This window comes from Monodelphis domestica, chromosome 3 (assembly GCF_027887165.1).
Source record: "Monodelphis domestica isolate mMonDom1 chromosome 3, mMonDom1.pri, whole genome shotgun sequence".
Classification (NCBI taxonomy): Eukaryota; Metazoa; Chordata; class Mammalia; order Didelphimorphia; family Didelphidae; genus Monodelphis; species Monodelphis domestica.
Window position 1 is genome coordinate 228,689,447 of NC_077229.1, and position 19,041 is coordinate 228,708,487.

Sequence of the window (19,041 nt, forward strand, 5' to 3'; positions counted from 1 at the left end):
CTCTTCAAGATGTCCCCCCTTGCTGGACAAGATTGCCCCATTTCATTCAGAATACAATGGACTCTTAATTACCTTTGGCCTGAGTGAGACAGAAACAATTTAGGTCTTTACTATCAGAAGCAACTAAATATCTTTACTATTCAAAGTATATCTGGGATTTGGGGATGTGTCTTTTGAGTTTGTACTTTTAAAATGTTCAGAACTGTAGTCTAGTGATTTAGGAATGTTTTATGAACCTCAGGCTAGGTAATAGACTCTTCTCAGTTCTACAACTCCCTTCCCCAGTTTCTTTCACAAGCAAAGGAGCTTAATTTGCATTCTTCTTCCCCTCACTTCTTCCTGTTTAATTTGCATTCAAAGGGGTGTCTGCCCTAGAGGAAACAGGTAGTCTAGAAGCTCTGGAAAACACAAAAGTGGTTTACTAGAGGTAGCAATCAGCCTGGCATTCAGATTAAAACCGGACTTCAACCCTTGACCATTTTCTAAAAAGTTTAATTTGGAGGATACCTGCTTCAGGAAGGCTGGAACAGGGTGAATGTGTCATGGTGATGTCATTTAGCTTGAGGATTATATTTTCCTATAAATAAGGGGTTTTCCTGTAAGCTGGGGCTTTTTTGCTTTTTTATTTCTAGGTTTAAAGAGATCATAGCTCACTTAACTAGAGGGGAGCAGAGTGCTTGTACCCCTTGCCTTTCACTCTCCCCAAGCCTAACTACATTATCCACATCCCTGCCCAGCAGTCCAATGGGAGTGCTTTCTCCCTCCCCTGGGTGGAGTAAGGGGAGAGGACACATGCATCACTCAGTGGGGGGAGGGTCACAAAATGTGGTTTTGCCGGTTTTGGGCATGGCACTAGGTCTAGGGGTTGGGGTGGGGGAGAGGGCCTGGCATCACTGTTATATACCATTTAAAATAAAATTATATGGAGTGGAGCCAAGATGGTGGCTTAGTAGTAGCAGAAACACAAACTTTTCTGGCAATTCTTCAAACCAATCTTTAAAAAGCACCTCAAAAAGACAGGCTTCAAAAATAGAACTATAGACAAGAAAATGGCCCTTCATTTCAAAGTTTCTCCTAGACTATATTCCTATATACACTGTTTCAGTCTAACTATATTTTACCCTATTTTTCAAACTTGTCTTGAGCCTTATTTATTTTTGCTCAATTTCTTCTATCCTTGATAGTTTGTTCCCTTTTTTCCCCCATTAAATCAACAATTAGATCAATAAGCATTTATTAAGAGTTTACTTTTTGCCATTGTACTATTTGCTGGGAACAAAGACAAAAGTGAACCAGTTCTTGCCCTCAAGGAGCTTACATTCTAATGGGGAATATACATATGTGTATGTATGTGTATACACACATATGCATACATATACATATACTTATATACATATATATGTAAATGTGTTATTTGAGATTTCTTAAATTAAACCAGATATTATAAGAGGTAGAAGTGAGATAAGACTACATTCCATACATAGGGAATAGTGAGGACAAAGGTTTAGAAGTGAGAGATAGAGAATCCTGAAGGAGGAATAACAAGTGAATTTATAGAGCTGGATTGTAAGCAGATGGAAAGGAGTGAAATATAAGTAGAATGGAAGGGTAGAAATGGAAAAGATTGTGAAGAGCTTTAATTATACATTCAAGCTAGTCTTCAAGTCTACTTTTCCTGCTCACAGTGGCATGTCTACTCTAAATTCATATTTGTTGTCCTTGCAGTTCATTTGGCTAATAATTAGCTGCTGTCTTGTGAAATATCTCCTATTCTTACCTAGTATTGTTTTTTAAGTCTTATATTATTACTTTATTTTTATATAATGAGAATATTGTAATTAGCTAACATTCATATAGTACTTTAATGTGCCAGGCATTGTGCTTAGTGCTTTAGAATTCTTATTTTCTTTGATTCTCTAAGTAGGTATTATTATTATTATTATCCACATTTTACACATGAGAAACCTGAGGGAAACCCAAGTTAAGTGACTTATCTAGGGTCATACAGCTACATATATATATATATATGTATATATATATATATATATATATATTTCTCAATGGAGATTGTAAGCATCTTGAGAGTGGGAATAGAAGTATTATACAGTAACCCACTGGAATTGCTTGTCAGCTCCAGGATGGGGGAGGGGAGAGAAAGAGGAGAGGGAGAGAACATGAATCATGTAACCATGGGAAAATACTTAAAAATAAATAAATAAATTTTTAAAAATAAGAAAAGCTGAGTAATGCAAAATAAATGTTTCTGACTTGTGATGCTAGGAAAAAAATGTTTGAGAATACTTTTGATAACAATGAGATTAAATCAGGCAATAGCTAAAGAAATTAATTCATAATACTCACTATAAGATAAAATAGTGAAGCGGAACTTACTCTAGCCACATAATGAGAAAGCAAGATCAGTCAAAAAAGAGCAAAAGGAAAAAGAAAAAGGGGATGTAAGAGTATTAAATTAGTTTAAAAAAAAGGATCATAAGTCTCGAGTCAGTATCTATTAGGGATGAATAGGAAAAAAAGATAAAATAAATTTCTAAGTTTTCTAGTTTTATTGGTTATTCTTCATGAAAGTATTGTTAAATTGGTAGAGATATTACACCAATACATGGGAGAAAATATTTTCTAATGTTATCTCATCAGGTACAATTATCACTGTCTTTAGTCTAATTTAGCCTCTGGTTACCTTGGAGACAATCCATTACATGTTCCAACCTCCTGGCAGTAAGAACCAGCTATTTAGCTTCTGCTCTAAGCTCCCTAATTCCTAATTTGGGATGTGGGAATTTATATCTCCAGAATGCCTTAAATTTTATTTAAACTATGGTAAGAATATAGAAGGAATTCAAAGAATATTATTTTATGTTATAATTGATTGATTGTGAATATAATCTGATCAACCATGATTTGATTAACTTTAAAGATTGATGTCTGCCTCTCTTTTTAAATCAACCAGTAGAGGAGGCAGAATCAGGATGGTGGCTTAGAGGCAGCAAATGTTCAGACCTCCTGCAAACCCTTCCTCACCGATCAAAAACACAATGGTTTGAGGGGGATGAAAACCAAATTTAACAACAGGACAGAGCTAGGGAACCCTTCTCCTGGACCCAACTTAAAGGATACGCCCCCGCCCAAATCCTGAGCTCTAGAACATGCAGGTTTGAGGGGAGGGAAGAAGGAAGGTCCCAGGACCCCTCACCCACCTACAGTGCTGAGCCTACAGAGGTGGCTTGTATCTCTGGGCAGGCAAGGGCGCTAGTCTGGAGGGAGAACCTTGCTGGCAAAGCTGTGCCAGGCTCAGGGCTTAGAACACAGGCAGTATAGAGGAAGCTGGAGGAGAAGTGCAGAGAAGGCAGCCCAGTCATAGCCTAAATGCTCCATCTTGCCCCCCACCCCCTTTTTCTGGAGGTTTTGGCTTCAGGGCAAAGTCAGCTTTGCAGATCAACTCCGTCCTGGCTCAATCTCATGAATAAGGGCAGATAAGAAGCCTTCAGAGGACAAGGAAACTCAAGTCCCAACACTTCTCCCTCACAGACTGATCTGAGAGCCTTGCTGACTTAGCTCAAAGGGCAAAGGCTGCAACAAACTACAGGCAACAATCTTGACAACAAGGCAGGAAACCCATCTCATTTTCCACTTCTGCTGTTAGCCAGGGAAGATTAGACTACCTGATCAAACAGCAGAACATAGAATAAGCCCTTTCAGAACAGAACCGCCAAAATTCACAAATCCGTCACAAAATGAAAGGAGCAAGACTACAGGCAACTACAGGGGTTGGAGGGGGGGGGATATGGGGAAAATATGAGTAAACAACAGAAAAAGAAATAAGAAATTCAATCAACAGCTTCTATCCAGGCAATGAACAAAGAGCAAATGAAACAGAGGAAGATCAAGGAACACCAAGCAAAAACACAGAACTCAAGAGAATTAGACATCGACTTTGGAAGAACTCAAAATACAATTAAAAAACAATTAAGAGAGGCTGAAGACAACTGGGAAAATAACTTATAAAGCAAAATAAATCATTTGAAAACAGAAAATAATGTCTGGAAAGCCAAAATTAATCAGCTTGAAAATAAGGCAAAGGAGATGAAAGATGAGGCAAAGAACATAAAAGATGACCTCCAAAGAAAATCAGACCAGAAGGAGAAGAATAACCAAAAAAGCCAGGGATGAAATTCAGCCCTTTAAAACTAGAATACAACAACTAGAAGCAAGCCACTTCACAAGGCAGCAGGAAACTATAAAACAAAATCAAAAGAATGAAGAAATTAAGGAAAATATGAAACATCTAATCCATAAAATGGAAGATTTAGAAAACAGGTCAAGGAGAGACAACTTAAGACTCATTGGTCTACTGGAAGATCATGACAAAAGAAAAATCCTGGACATCATACTACAGGAAATATCCAAGAAAACTGCCCCAACATTCTAGAGCAAGAGGGAAAAGTGGAGATCGAAAGAATCCACAGATCACTTTTTACCCGTACTTAATCTCCAACTGACAATACCCAGGAATGTTATAGCCAAATTCAAGAAGTACCAGACAAAGGAAAAAATATTACAAGCTGTTAAGAAGTCATTCAGATACCGTGGAACTACAGTTAGTATAATATAGGAACGGGCTGCATCTACACCAAAGGAACAAAAGGCATGGAATACAACATTTGGGAAAGCAAGGGAACTATGTCTACGACCAAGAATCAACTACCTAGCAAGACTGACTATATTCTTGCAGGAGAAAGTATGATCATTTAATAAAATAGAAGACTTCCAAGCATTCTTAAAGAAAAGACCAGACCTGAACAGAAAATTTGATGCCCAAACACAGAACTCAAGAGAATCACCAAAACATAATTAAGAAAGGGGAAAAAACACCTTTTTAAAGGGACCCATTAAGGTAAAATGATATGTATTGCTACAAGAAAAGAGGATATTGGTAACTCTTTAAAATTGTTATTATTACCTGGGTAGCTAGAAGAATTATACTTACTAGGAACAGTGACAAACTGTAAAGGATGAAATGCCAAGACATAAATATGTATATAGATATATGCATGCATAAATATCTATATCTATATCTATCTATCTATCCATCTAAAACTAGAGGTAAAAAAGAGGTTAATACTAAGAGAAATGGGAAAAGAAACAAAATCGGATAAATATATATGTCATAAAGAAGTGCATGGTGGGAGTGGGAGGAGAACACCAATACACTGGAAGGGTAAAGAGGTTGGAGATAGGAAATACTTAATTCTTATGTGCATTAAAATTGACTCAAAGAGGGAAAAACAATAAAATCTATTGGGGCAGAGAATTGATTTGTATTCTATAGAAGTAGAAGTAGAAGAGTAACAAATAGACTGGTAGGGAGGGAAACAATATAAGGGAGAGAGAGGTTGGGGGGTAGTTTAAAAAAGCCATAAAGAAAATAAGAGGGGAATTTGAAGGGGGGGGTAGAAAGGGAAGTAAAATAAGGGTGGGAATTAGGGAGACTGATTAAAAACAAAACACTGGTGTAGAAGGAAATGGTGAAAGAAAAAAGGGCAGTACTAGGAGTGGAATTAAAACATTGGGAAATACATAGCTATTAATCATAACTCTGAATGTGAATGGAATGAAGTCACTCATAAAACCCAAGAAAATAGCAGAGTGGTTTAGAAACCAAAATCCTACCATATGTTTTCTACAAGAAACACACATGAGGAAGGTAGACACATATGGGTAAAGGTAAGTGGATGGAGCAGAATCTATTGGGCATCAGCTGAGAAAAAGAAGGCAGAAGTCACAATCATGATATCTGACAAAGCCATAATAAAAATAGATCGAGTGAAAAGAGATATGGAAGGTAATTACATGCTGATAAAAGGCAGAATAGATAATGAGGATATATCAGTACTCAACATGTATGCACCAAATGGCATAACATTCAAATTTCTAAAGGAGAAACTAGTGAAGCTCAAGGATGAAATAGAAAAATTAAATCAATCAGTAGTGTTGAGAATGACTACACTTATTTTTGTAGTTCATGTAGGCTCTAGGGATATTTTTCAAAACTCCATTATCACAATTTTTGAATCCAGAACAAGGCTGGCTATGACCCTTCAAAATTCTAGGGGCAGTGTTGAGACTGTCCAAGTGTGGAAAAGGAGATTCTAATGGTGTACATACAACTAGTATGCTTTCCACCAAGACCATCTATTAGTTTACAATTAGTCATTCATCTTAAATAATTTTTGGAAAACAACATTTTACTATGGCAACATGGTGGTACAAATCTACCTCCTCCCCCCCAAAGTCTTTGACATACTCTGCAATCAGTACATATGGAGTCCAGAGAAAAGCAGACTTAAATTTAGAACATGAAGGGCAAAGATGCTCCATGGCTACCTATACACTTGATCAAATATCTGGGATTTTAAGCCAATCCTCCCATTTTATACAAATCCCAGGATGTTTTAGCAAGTTTTTAACCAATTCAAAAAGTCTTCCAAGGTCATTCAATTACTTTCAAGGTATTTTCATAATTAGTCTAAATTCTTAGATTGATTTATTTGCATGTTCACCTGAAAAGTAGATAAGAGATAAATGAGATTGGATGATTTCAGCCTACATACTTGTTTTTTAAGGCATAGAGGCCATAAATTGCAATTTCATTGACATAAGGAACTCCAAAGTTAGTAAACTTCCTTTAATACTAATTGCAATCTCCTGTGTAACATGAAGATTTACTGAGTTGTCTAGAGTTTTGGGATGTTAAATGATTTTCTAGCATCACAAAGTCAGTATATATCAGAAGCAGAACTTGAATCCTTGTCTTACTGACTAAAAGGACAATCCATTATTCACTATACCATATCTTCCTCTCATTATTTTCATGTTTTTATTTATTGCTAGTTGCTATACTATTAGGCAGATAGGATAGATTATAACACTCATGTTTTTGTAGTTCAGAAAATCTTTTTTTCTTTTTCTTTTCAGAATTGTAGATTATAGTGATTTCCATATTGGAATTTTGCTCTTTAATGTCTTATTGGAATAAGAGATTTTCATATTGCATCTTTATTCATCTCTATGAATCAGTTAATATAGCAGATATTTGTATATATATATTATAATATCTCTATTTCATTGTACTGTGCCTCAAAGTCTATTTCAATGTAAAAATCTAATTTCACTAATAAATATTATTTTTACTTAGACAAATCATAGTAAAGCAATTAATGAGATCAAATATGTCTTTATTATACCAAATAAGTAAATTGCTAGAATTTTACTCATTTATTAAATGAAAATTCATTTTGTACCTACTTTAAAATAATAAAGTTTAGGGAAAGCCTGATCTCTTTCCTCGTGAAGATTTTCATTTATTATATAGATAAGTTTACTCAAACAACTCTAATATACATTGTTATATTATAATTTCATTAGAGATTAACAAAACAAAGTACTAAGGGGAATAATTTACAGTAGTTGAAAGAAAAAAAAAGAAAGGATTAAGAAAACTGTTAGCATTTTAATGATTTTAAAGAAGTAGCTAATCAATAGTTTGAAAGAGCAAAAGGGGAAACTACTCCATGTATATTATCACACATGAAGAGGTGCATAAAAATTAATACCACAGAAAGAAAGATGAGGGGTGGGGATGGAAGGCAATTTTTGAACCTTATTTTTATTAGAGTTGGCAAAATACAGGAAATGAAAAATAATATAAATATCCTGTTAGCTGCAGAATCCCAACTTACCCTAGAGAGAGGTAAGAAGGAGAGAGGGATTAAGAAAAGGGGTGGGGGCAAACAAAAGGGAGGGTGAACTCAGGGACCAGGAATGTCAGAAAACAAAATTTATGAACCTGGAAAAGCTGAAAGGAGATAAGGAAGATAAAGATAAATGAAGGAAAATAGGATGGAGGGAAAATATAGTTAACAATCATAATTGTGAATTTGAATGAGATGAAATCACCCATAAAATGGAAAAGGGTAGGGGAATGGATTAGAAGTCAGAATTCCATAATATGCTATCTATAGGAAAGACATTTCAAGCAGATAAACATACACAGAGGAAAGGTAAAGGGTTAGAAGATAATCTATCTTGCTTCAGCCAGAGTTAAAAAAGCGGAGGTAGCAATTATCATCTCTGAAGAACCAAAAGTAAAAATTACTCTAAATAAAAAAGTAAAGGAATAGAAGTCCCCAGGACAACTCTCAGGGATTCAGGAAGAAAAATTCTATCTAGTGCTATAGAAAAAAAAATGATGAAATCTGAATGCAGATTGAAGCATGTCATTCTTCACTTTCTTTCCTCCATGAATTTTTTCTCTAGGGTAAGCAATATGTTTCTTCTTTCACAACATGCTGTTAAATTGAAAATCTGTTACCCTAAAAAAACCCTACATTTTCCAAGAGCCCATTTTCTTCCTGTTATTATGTACTTCCAGTGGTCAGAAGATATTAGTGAGTGGGCAGTCCTCTTGGGCCTCTTTAGCTTGATGACAGTGACCATGGTGGTGGTAAGGTGGGCATTTTGAAATGACTAATCAGCCATGGGCATGTGGTCTTTATTTTGTATCCCTTTTATTCTTTTATTTCTAATGATCATTAATAAATGTCCCTAAGTATATTTTATTATTGAGTTCTAATTTTGATTTTTACATTTACATTTACATCTGGCAACCAGAAGGTGGAAAAAATTCTCAATCTTTTTAAGATAGCCTAGATAAAAATTTGAAGCCAAATTTCTCCTGCCAAGGTTTTTTGCACCCCCTCACACACCAACCCTCTTGAACTCTGAGTGAACTCCAAACTCTCTCCAGAGCTTCTGCCCTGCTCCTGATGGTTTTTTGTTTTTTTTTTTCCCCTTACTTTTTCCTGGTTACTATTGCTACAGGTCAGGCTATTTTTAGCTGGGGGACTGCTGGGGAAGAGGAGATAAGTCACTTTTCTCACCCATCTGCTTGAGCTCATGTTCCTCAGTTCCTTGTTACTGTCTCTGGCATTGCTGATACTGCTTCCTCCTGATCTCTTGCCCCTGACCCCAATTGCTCATCTGGCCCCAGCCCCAGCCCGGGGTCCCAGACTACTGGTAGCTACCACTATGTCTTCGGAACTCACAAACTTGGAGCTGCTCTCTAGGCAATTGGTAAAAATCAGGGTGTATTTTCCTTAGGCAACATTTGCCTCCTAACTCCACATGGATGGAGAAACACACTTCTCCCTAGCATTTTACCTAAGGTGGGAGGGGGAAGGGAAGAAGGAAGTTACTCTTCCAAACAGGAAGTAAATTACAAGTATAGAACACTCTTTGAAAGATCAGTGCATTATCTATTTCAAACATCTTTCAGTTTAAGGATTTTTTCATGAGTGCACTGGCCCTTTTACTTATCTTGCCTGAGATTCAGGGGAGAAATTCATCTCCCTACAACCCTTTGACATTTGGGCCTGGCCAGTCTCTAAGATTCATCCAGTTTGGGATTCCTAAAATCCATGTTCTCCTTCACTATGGGAAATGCCAGAGCTCTGACAAAAGGAATCTGAACAGATAGAGAAAGGAACTTTAAAGAGTTTGGAGGTGAAATTTTTAAACCTTTTCAGACCCCATTGTTTTATGAAAGTCTCTATTTTATTGTCTTTTGTTGATTGTCTGCTTTAAGATTTAATTTGGTTGGTTTTAAGTTCATATATTAATCTGATCAATACTCTTCTGTTACACTGAATCATTTTAATCTACTATGTTTTAACTACTGTTAAATTCTGTTATCTTTCACCTATGACTATTGAACAAAATATTGTAAAATATTGTAAAAGCCCATAAATAGCCTTTTCTTCCATTTTTGCCTTGTAAATTGCCACATAGATGATGGATAGACTCCATCAACCTGATTAACAACCCTTGGAAAATTTAATGAGCTAAATATCTTAAATTGATTTTAAGGGGATCTTCAAACATGAATTTTAGATTTTTTTCCAACAACTCTGACTGATCATTTTGCATACCTCTGAGTTATTTGTGACAGGAGATAAAGGGTCCATTTTAGTAGCTGAAGTGAAGTGTTATTATAACCCCCACCTCCTACATTTGTAAAAATTTTAATGGATGGAACATAATCGTCTCATACCAAAGGAGCTGGGAAGTTGATCCCAGGGCATGGTACCCCTGGATGGCTCCCATGAGGGAGCATCTCTCATTTGTAACTCTTCAGATTACTATACCCTTTCACCAGAATGATCTAGATTCTTGGTGACATTCTTAGACCCGACATCAATAGTAAAGAGGTTTTTTTTTTTTCTAGACTCATCTGCCACATTTTTTATAATGATGTCAGTAATAGATTTTAAAAAATATCTCTCAGATGAAGTTGAAACATTGCTACACCTGAAAAACTTATGACAAGTATCCATTAGCTTCTAAGTTTGAATTTATATATGTATGGAGTGTGAGATCATGATCTAGATCTGATTTTTCCCATACAGTTCTCCAATTTTACCAGCAGTTTTTGTCAAATAATGAGTTCTTGTCCCCAAAGCTATGATCTTTGGATTTATAAAAACTAGCTTGCTGAAGTCATTTACCCCTCATCTATTCCATTGATCCACCATTCTGTCTCTTAGCCAGTACCATACTGTTTTGATGACCACTGCTTTATAGTTCAGTTTAACACCTGGTAATGTTAGGTCCCCATATTTCACTTTTTTTGTTATTTCCCTTGATATTCTTGATCTTTTGTTCTTCCAAATGAACTTTGCTATAATTTTTTTTTCCAATTCTATAAAAAGTTTTTTGGTAGTTTGATAGGAATGCACTGAATAAATAAATTAATTTGGGTAGGATTGCCTTTTTTATTATATTAGCTAATCCTAGCCAAGAGCAATTAATGTTTTTCCAATTATTTAGATTCAGTTTTAATTGTGTGAAAAGTGTTTTGTAGTTGTATTCATATAATTCCTATATTTTTCTTGGCAGATAGATTCCTAAATATTTCATATCATCTAGAGCAATTTTAAAAGTTTTTTTTTTCTTTCTAATTACTGTTATTGAGGTTTGTTGGAAATATATAGAAATTCTGAGAATTTATGTGTGTTTATTTTGTACCTTGCAACTTTGCTAAAGTTGTTAATTATTTAGTTGTTAATTATTAGTTGATTTTCTGGGATTCTTTAAGTAGGCCATCATGTCATATGAAAAGAATGACAGTTTAGTTTCATCATTGCCTAACTTAATGCCTTTAATTTTCTTTCTTCTCTAATTGCTATGTCTAGTGTTTTTAGTACAATAAATAATAGAAGTAATAATGGGCATTCTTGCTTCATGCCTGATCGTACTGGGAAGGCTTCGAACTTGTCCCCATTGCAGAAGATATTTGCTGATGGTTTTAAATATATACTGCTTATTATTTTGAGGAAAGTACTTTCTATTCTATACGTTCTAGTGTTTTCAATAGGAATGAATGTTATATCTTCCCAAAGGCTTTTTCTGCATCTATTGAGATAATCATGCGATTTCTGTTGGTTTGATTATTGATATGGTCAATTATGTGGATGGTTTTTCTATTATTAAACCATCCTTTCTTTCCTGGTATAAATTTCACCTGATCATAATGAATAACACTCTTGATAACTTACTGTAGTATTTTCCCTAGTGAATGCTATGTCAGCAGAATTTAGGAAATGACAGGCCCCACAAATAGGAAAGGTATCATGCAATGGCCTAACCAGGATCTGTTATTTTAGAAAAGGAACTTACTAATCCTAAATATGGAGAGGTTCATCACTAGAAGACTGAATATAATTTATTGAATGATTTTGGCTACAGAAACTAACACTATTATTTATATTATTATTATATAATATGTAAAATTATATAACACAATAATATATTATTGTTACTGTTATATAACACTATTATTTTTTTAGTACACAGAACAATTGTGATTAGCATCTATTGAGGAAGTAACACTTACACCTCAGTCGTTTGTAGTAATTAAATGATAAAGAATCTCAAAATATTAATCTTTTTCTACATAAAAAGAAAAAAGTATTGAGTTCTTCCAAGAGACAGATAATGTGGGCAAGAATTACAGGGTTAGCTGATGGAGTTCAACTCAGCAAATTATAAACTTCTGAGGATAGAGAAAGACAAGTAGGACTTATGGAATAGAAAGTGACATATATGAAATACCAGAAATCTTGGATTCCAACATTAGTTCTGCCCCTTTCTCACTCTGTGATATTTGCCAAGTAAGTTCCACTCATTGATATCTTCATCTGAAAGTAGTGATAATATGCATATGTAATCTTCATTTTGGCCCACAAATAAAAAGACAGATAAATAAATTAATAACCAAAAAGATAAATAGAGAAAATAGAATAAATATATATATATATATATATAAATACATAGATTAATGTACAAATATAAATCTAGAGGAATAAATAAATATTCAGCAAAATAAAGGAGTAAAGAAATAAATATGTCCACAAATGAATGAATGAAGCAATGAATGAACAAATAATGAAAAATAGAAACAAAAGAATAAATGAATGACTAAATAAGTAAAATAAATGGGCACAGCTAAATAATTGACTTCCAGAAATCAGCCTTCTCTAAAAACTTTATGAGGGGACTTCATTGCATATTTAATTAAATGTAATCTAGTTGACCTTTTGTTCAAAGCCCTTCAAAGTCTAATTCAAAACCTTTTTTTCACCTTATCCTTTGCTATATTTCCTTCACAAGAGCTAAAATGTACATGTACTCTATATCTTGCTATTCACAGATTTTGATCCACCATTTCCTAAATCTGACTATCTTCACTGTCCCTCAGATCTGGAAGGCACTCATACTCCCCATTGATTACTATGTAAGTCATTCTGTTCCTTCGAAATTCAACTATAGTGTCATATATTTCATTAAAATTTTCATATTCCCACAAGCTAGAAGCAGTGTCCATCCACAAAACTATCACAGAATACTGATTGAAATTAAGGTAAATTGAGGCATCAAGTTTTGACCATGTTCAATTTATTAATAAACCTAGCAATTACCAATACATGTAGTACCTCAGTTCCTAAGCCAATAAAAAAGCAGGATATTCCAGTCAAAAGATATTGAGGTGAAGTGAGCTAGTCTTTTTTATAGATTTTACCATCCTCCCTTCCCTGGGAAACAGAATGAAGACCAGAACAGATCACAGATGACCAACAATATGATTAGTTATAAAGTCTAAAGTGCTATAGGTGGTAGAAAGCAAAATGATTGTCTAGTATTTTGGAATGTGAGACTAGCAACACTTCTTCCTTCAATATTGTTGCACAGGAAAGCTCATTGGTGGTATCCACATGCATGATTAAGTAATGTCACAGTGACAACAGAGCAGATCTTCTTGAATGATAGGCCACATTGTGGAGATAACTGACTAGACTCCCTGGCACTCACCTGAATCTTTCCAGGATAACAGATTTCCCTGACACAAGAGTGGAACAAAGATTAATAAGAAGACTGAATTTTTAAACATGGAGAGGAAATAGGAACCTCTGATAAAAAAAAACCAAAACAAATAATGATTTAGTATACAAAATTTCAGTGATACTACAGAATAGAAAAAATTACAAAAATGGAGGCAATATTTATATTTTATTTTTCAGAAATTTATATTTCTGGTTGTTTTCAAATATGGATTTGAATGACTATTTGCATCTTTGTCTTATTTCCCTCACTATACTATGAGCTTCTTCTCTGTTAACTTTATTGATATAATCATGACTACCATCAATGCTGAGTCACCAGCATCAAATATGTAGCCCTTAACATTTTTAAAAATTGTATTATCTATTGAATGGAATAATCAGCTCTTCCTATATAACATCCAGTCCTCCACAAAAGGTTTCTTGTTCAACTTGAATTTTGCTCACCCCCCCCCCACCATTAGCAATCTCTTGTATGTTTTTGTTTTAATGTATGTGTCTTTAAAATATCCTTTTGGAATTGTGTTATAAAATTTGATCTTTTGTTTAGAATGCATATTAAACAGAACAGACAAATTTACCAGAAACTTTAGGTGGAAAAGTTGGGTAGTGATTTTACATGAATCAGACCTTTGGATTTCTAAATATAGAGATTAAAACATAATCATATTTTCTATTCTCTAAAATTTTCTGACAATTACACATCTCTGGCAGGAAAATGGGCTAAGTTGAGCAACTTAGATGAGTGGAGGAGATTGAAAAAAACATTCAAATTTTGCTTTCATTTCATGTATTTTTCATGTGTCCATATACCTTATTTTGTTATACTTATCCTAATGGTGCCTTATATAGCCATTTAGATATCCATTTGAATCCATGTGAAAGGAAATATGGCATTACCTTTTTAGAAATGAGAGATTTTAGAAACAAAGTGAAGATGACTTGCCTAAGGTCAAGAGCACATAATTAGTAGGGTCTAAAATAGAACTTACACACTGGAAACAAAAGCTGTGTCTTTACTGTGGTAAATGGAAAGAAGACTGCTGAAAACTCTTCAAATTGATACAGCGATATTCTCAAATTTCCATAGCTTGCTGAATCTGAAACATGGGGAAATGAATGAATGAGTGACTTGCAGTGATTTGTATTATGCAAATAATGAGTTGGTATCCTATTATTTCCTTCTCCAATCCCCTCCCCCTGCCCATTCCAGTCTTATTCTTCCCCATGTCAAGTAGGTCAATCTTTTTCTTCACTCTGATCATTTCAAAATACTCTTTACTTAGAAAAGTATTCAAAATTTTCTATGAAGAAATAAGTCATACTATAAAGTATTTTGGTGGTTTACATGGATACATTACTAGGACTGGCATAAAGGAAAATAAAGAATCTCCGTGTATTCAACAATTCAAAGCTACAATTCTTGTTTCTTTCTGCAATACAAACAGAAGCACCAATAAACAACCCAAGGTCCAAAATAGATAAGCACTGACTGAGAAGCAGGGAGAGAAGGAATAAAAATTTAGTTATTGGAAAAATTGGCATATATTGCACATTTTTAAAAAATGATTGAATTAAAAAATCACCTTTGAACAAAAAGGACATCACAAAATTCCTATCATCTATTACAAAGACCTAGTTTTTTAAACATCAGCCACTCAGCTTTTATTCTCAGAAATCTAAATAAAACAGGAGTTTATGGATTTATTTTACAAACTGAGGCAGTAAACAGATAACTGTATGGTAATTTCTGCCTGTATAGCTGAAATGTTAACACACATTAACTCAGTTCCAAGGTATGCAAAAGAATAAAGAGTTTTGAAGTATTCCACAGACACTGGAAAGGAGGAATTTCTAGTATGTTAAACCTTTTTATTTTTGCTGTACTACATAAATATGACTTTATAATATATAGCCAAGTGATACAAACATACATACATACACACACACACACACACAGACTATGAAGATAGAATTAACTCTCCCTTTGTCTATTTTTGGCTAATAAAATCAAGAACTTAAAGTGCCCCTACTTGGCACTGATAGGTCACTAGGTAGGAGAGTTTACAAATCACTTACTAGCTCACACCTCCAAAGGCCACAACCACTGCCCTCCTCAGGACAGTGCTTGGCAAATTGGGAGGCTATGATAGGTCCTGTGAAGAGGGGGAGAGACAGGAAGTGACTTCGAGAAAACTGCCTTAAAAAAGCCAGCCCAGGCACTGATGCTTGCTCTCAGCATTGGTGAGCAGGGCTGGAGGAACTCTTTTTCCTTCTTTGGTTCCTTGGAGACTCTTCCTTTAGATTCTGCATCATTGAATAGAGCTGAAGACACCACTTGGAATTCTGGTTGAGGACTACTAGGAAATACACATGGAGATCAGGACTTGGGGAAACCCCTGCTGGTGGCTGAGCCTGACTTCACCAGAGCAGCCCTTAGGACTGTTAGGCAAGACCTTTGTCTAAGATTTGTCTCCTTTCTACATTTACCACTTTCACTAACTCTATCTTGTAAATAAAAGCTGCTAACAGTCATTTTGACTTGGGGTTAATAGGGGCTTATATTTTATAGTGGTTGGTGACCACAATCTCATTTTATTACTCTCATATCAAAACCTAAATTTAATTGTTACAACACACATATTTAATTATTTTTCTTTTCTTTTCAATGAATTGAGTTAGAGAATGGGACAAGAGCATCAGATTAACATGGGCAAGATCCAAGTTTATTTTGTATATTACTCCACATTTTTATAAATCCATGTAATTATTTATTTCTGATCCATGTCTAGAAGTTATCAGACTTTTCATTTTTTTCAGTGTTTATGAATATTGAATTTCTATTTTTGTGCTCAAACCAATCCCCAAATTTTTAGAAGTAACACTGACAATTTTAGATAATTATTTCTCCCTCTCTCCCTCCCCCCCCTCTTTAATTTCATAGGATTTAAATGAAGCAAATATGATTATCTTCCTTTATAGATATGGAAAGAGTTGAAGTGACTTGCCTATATTTTCATAACTCAAGAATAATAGAAAAATAGAAACAGGATAGTTATGTGTGTTTAATTTTTCTTTTCTCAATATCTTGATTATTTTCATAATAACTTTTCATCATTTATTTATATATCCACTGGACTAAGAGAATAAATTTTAATATAAATAAGTACAACAAACATGAAATTTCTTTTTCAAATCAGGGATATGAATATAATATAACAAATATCACATCACACAATATATTATGCTAGATTATTCTAGATTATAATATTGTTATATTACATCATAAACAATATATATATTTAATTTATATCATTAAAAATTCATAAGATCTGTCTTGACACTATTGCTTTCTCTCAGAAACTCTGAATGAAGTGAATACTTTCATTTTTGTTGTTCAGTCATTGTTTAATTGTGTCTAACTCTATGACTCCATTTGGGGTTTTCTTGGCAGATATTGGAGTGGTTTGCAATTTCCTTCTCCAGTTAATTTTACAGATAAAGAAACTGAGGCCAAGAGTATTAAATGACTTTCACAGGGTCATATAGCTAGTATATGTCTAAGAAAAGATTTAAACTCAGGAAGATGAGTTTTTCTGACTCCAGGACCCAGTACTCTTCACTTTTTATTTGTCCTAAAATTAAAATTATTGGCATCTTTATCTCTTAGAAACAATAAAACAATTCCAACTTTAATTGAGGAATTAGTGATATTTTAACCATTATTCTTCATTTTCCCTCAGAATAAATTCTGACACTAGCTTAACATTTAAATGTAACACAGTCTTCTAACTGTCAATTCTAGGAAATTTCCCTACACCAACCGTTTTGATGAGCAAGAATGAATTTATGTAACTATTTGTTTAATTTGTTAGAAAATTTATAGCATTATAAATAGATGGATCTCTTTCTTGAAAACTGCATGTATATTAGTTTCAGACATATTAACCTTCTCATATTTTCCCCTGCAATCTCTTGCTTCCACTCACTAAACTAGATACTGTTGGGTTGTTATTAGGGCATGCTTTCCAAACATTATTTTGCTAGTTATGTCATGCCAACCTGATTAATAACACTTGATGTCTGAAAATGACTCAATTAGCCTAATTTAATTTAACATACTATTGAAGAAGCTATAGGTCTAATCCCCAAATATGGGCTATACATTTTTTTTTCAATGACCCTTGCAGTTCCATGTATATATTCCACTGGTCACTAAGTTTATGCATTGGGAGTAGAAGTGAGCTAGTTTTCATCTATCAAATTTAATTGAGAAAATTTTCAAAGAATCTGCTTTACTGTTTGCAGATCACAATGATCATATAGGCAAAATATTACTATGAATCTGTGATCTCTTGTTATAGATTTTAAGATATTTATCTATAGTGACCTGTTCTGGGCTACCTCCATTTTCCTGCCACATTCACTGAAGAAGCAGAAAGTGGAAACAGAGGAAAGAAAGGAAAATTTGTCCTTTATAAAAGCAAAACAATACACAAGTAATATAAAGAAAAAATCAAGGATGAAATAATTTTTACTTATTCTCTATTAAATAAAACAACTTTTATTAATCAAATATGAATAACATTAGCATTACAAATTTAATTATTATAGAAGGAAATTCTCTTCTTTCCATTTTAAATTATTCATTCAGAAACTCCTTGAGTGGGAGTGAATAGTTGTGTTTTTCATTTTTATATACCCAGAAAATGTCTTTGTCTGAAATTCAGTAAACAATAAATGATTGTTGAATTGAATCAGGGTACTCATATAGGAACTTAATAACTTTGTTGACTGATTGAAAGAAAAGAGAAAGAAAAAAATCTTTACATAAATTCAGTAGCAAAAAATTTAATTTAAAATATGAATCACCACATTGAATAATCTCACATGTTTTTTTTATCTCTATTCTTAAATTTCCTAGAACTAATTCTTCCTCTTTGCATAATTTTATCTGAAACTCACTTTGCCCAATTTCTCCCCTTGATTCCATACTTGACATTTTAGTTCTACTAAAAGGAAACATAAGATAGAGTTGTTGCAATCCAATCAGTTTTTTCCCACTATAAAGTAATTTAGGAGAGCCTCACCTTGAGTGGTTTGGCCACTATGGAATAAATTATTTTGGACATGGTAAATTATGAAGAATGGAAGGGCACCTACATTGGACTTGCCACTGCTATTTAAAGAAAATGCTGATTGTCAAGTAGGTATGGTAAGATAGACATACACATTGTTCCTGGAACTGAATTAATTCAATTTTTCTGGAAAACAATTTCAGTATATATTAAAGTCTCTAATTTGACATACTTTCTTTCCAGTATTTATTGAGCATATCTCCCCAAGGAGGCAGAAGCAGATAAGATGGAAATGTTTATAGCAGGACTTTATGTATGAGCAAAGAATTTTAAGGACAGTGTCTATCATTTAGGAGATGGATGAATTATTTGTGGTATAGTAATATAATGGAATATTATTGTATTTTGATAAATAACAGATATGAGAAATTCATAGAACTTGGAAAAATTTGTGTGAAATAATAGAGTGAAATAAACAGAATAAGGTGAGT

General features: G+C 33.9%; 1 long non-coding RNA gene across 2 annotated transcripts in view; it reads right to left on the reverse strand.

The window, feature by feature from the left end:
• LOC103092953 (uncharacterized) overlaps positions 1–19,041 on the reverse strand; it is a 58,158-nt gene that overhangs the window by 12,587 nt on the left and 26,530 nt on the right. For both annotated transcript variants that reach the window (XR_008917648.1, XR_464941.2), the window contains one exon: positions 14,465–14,572. This is a non-coding gene — a long non-coding RNA (uncharacterized LOC103092953). The remainder of the gene's footprint in view (positions 1–14,464; positions 14,573–19,041) is intronic.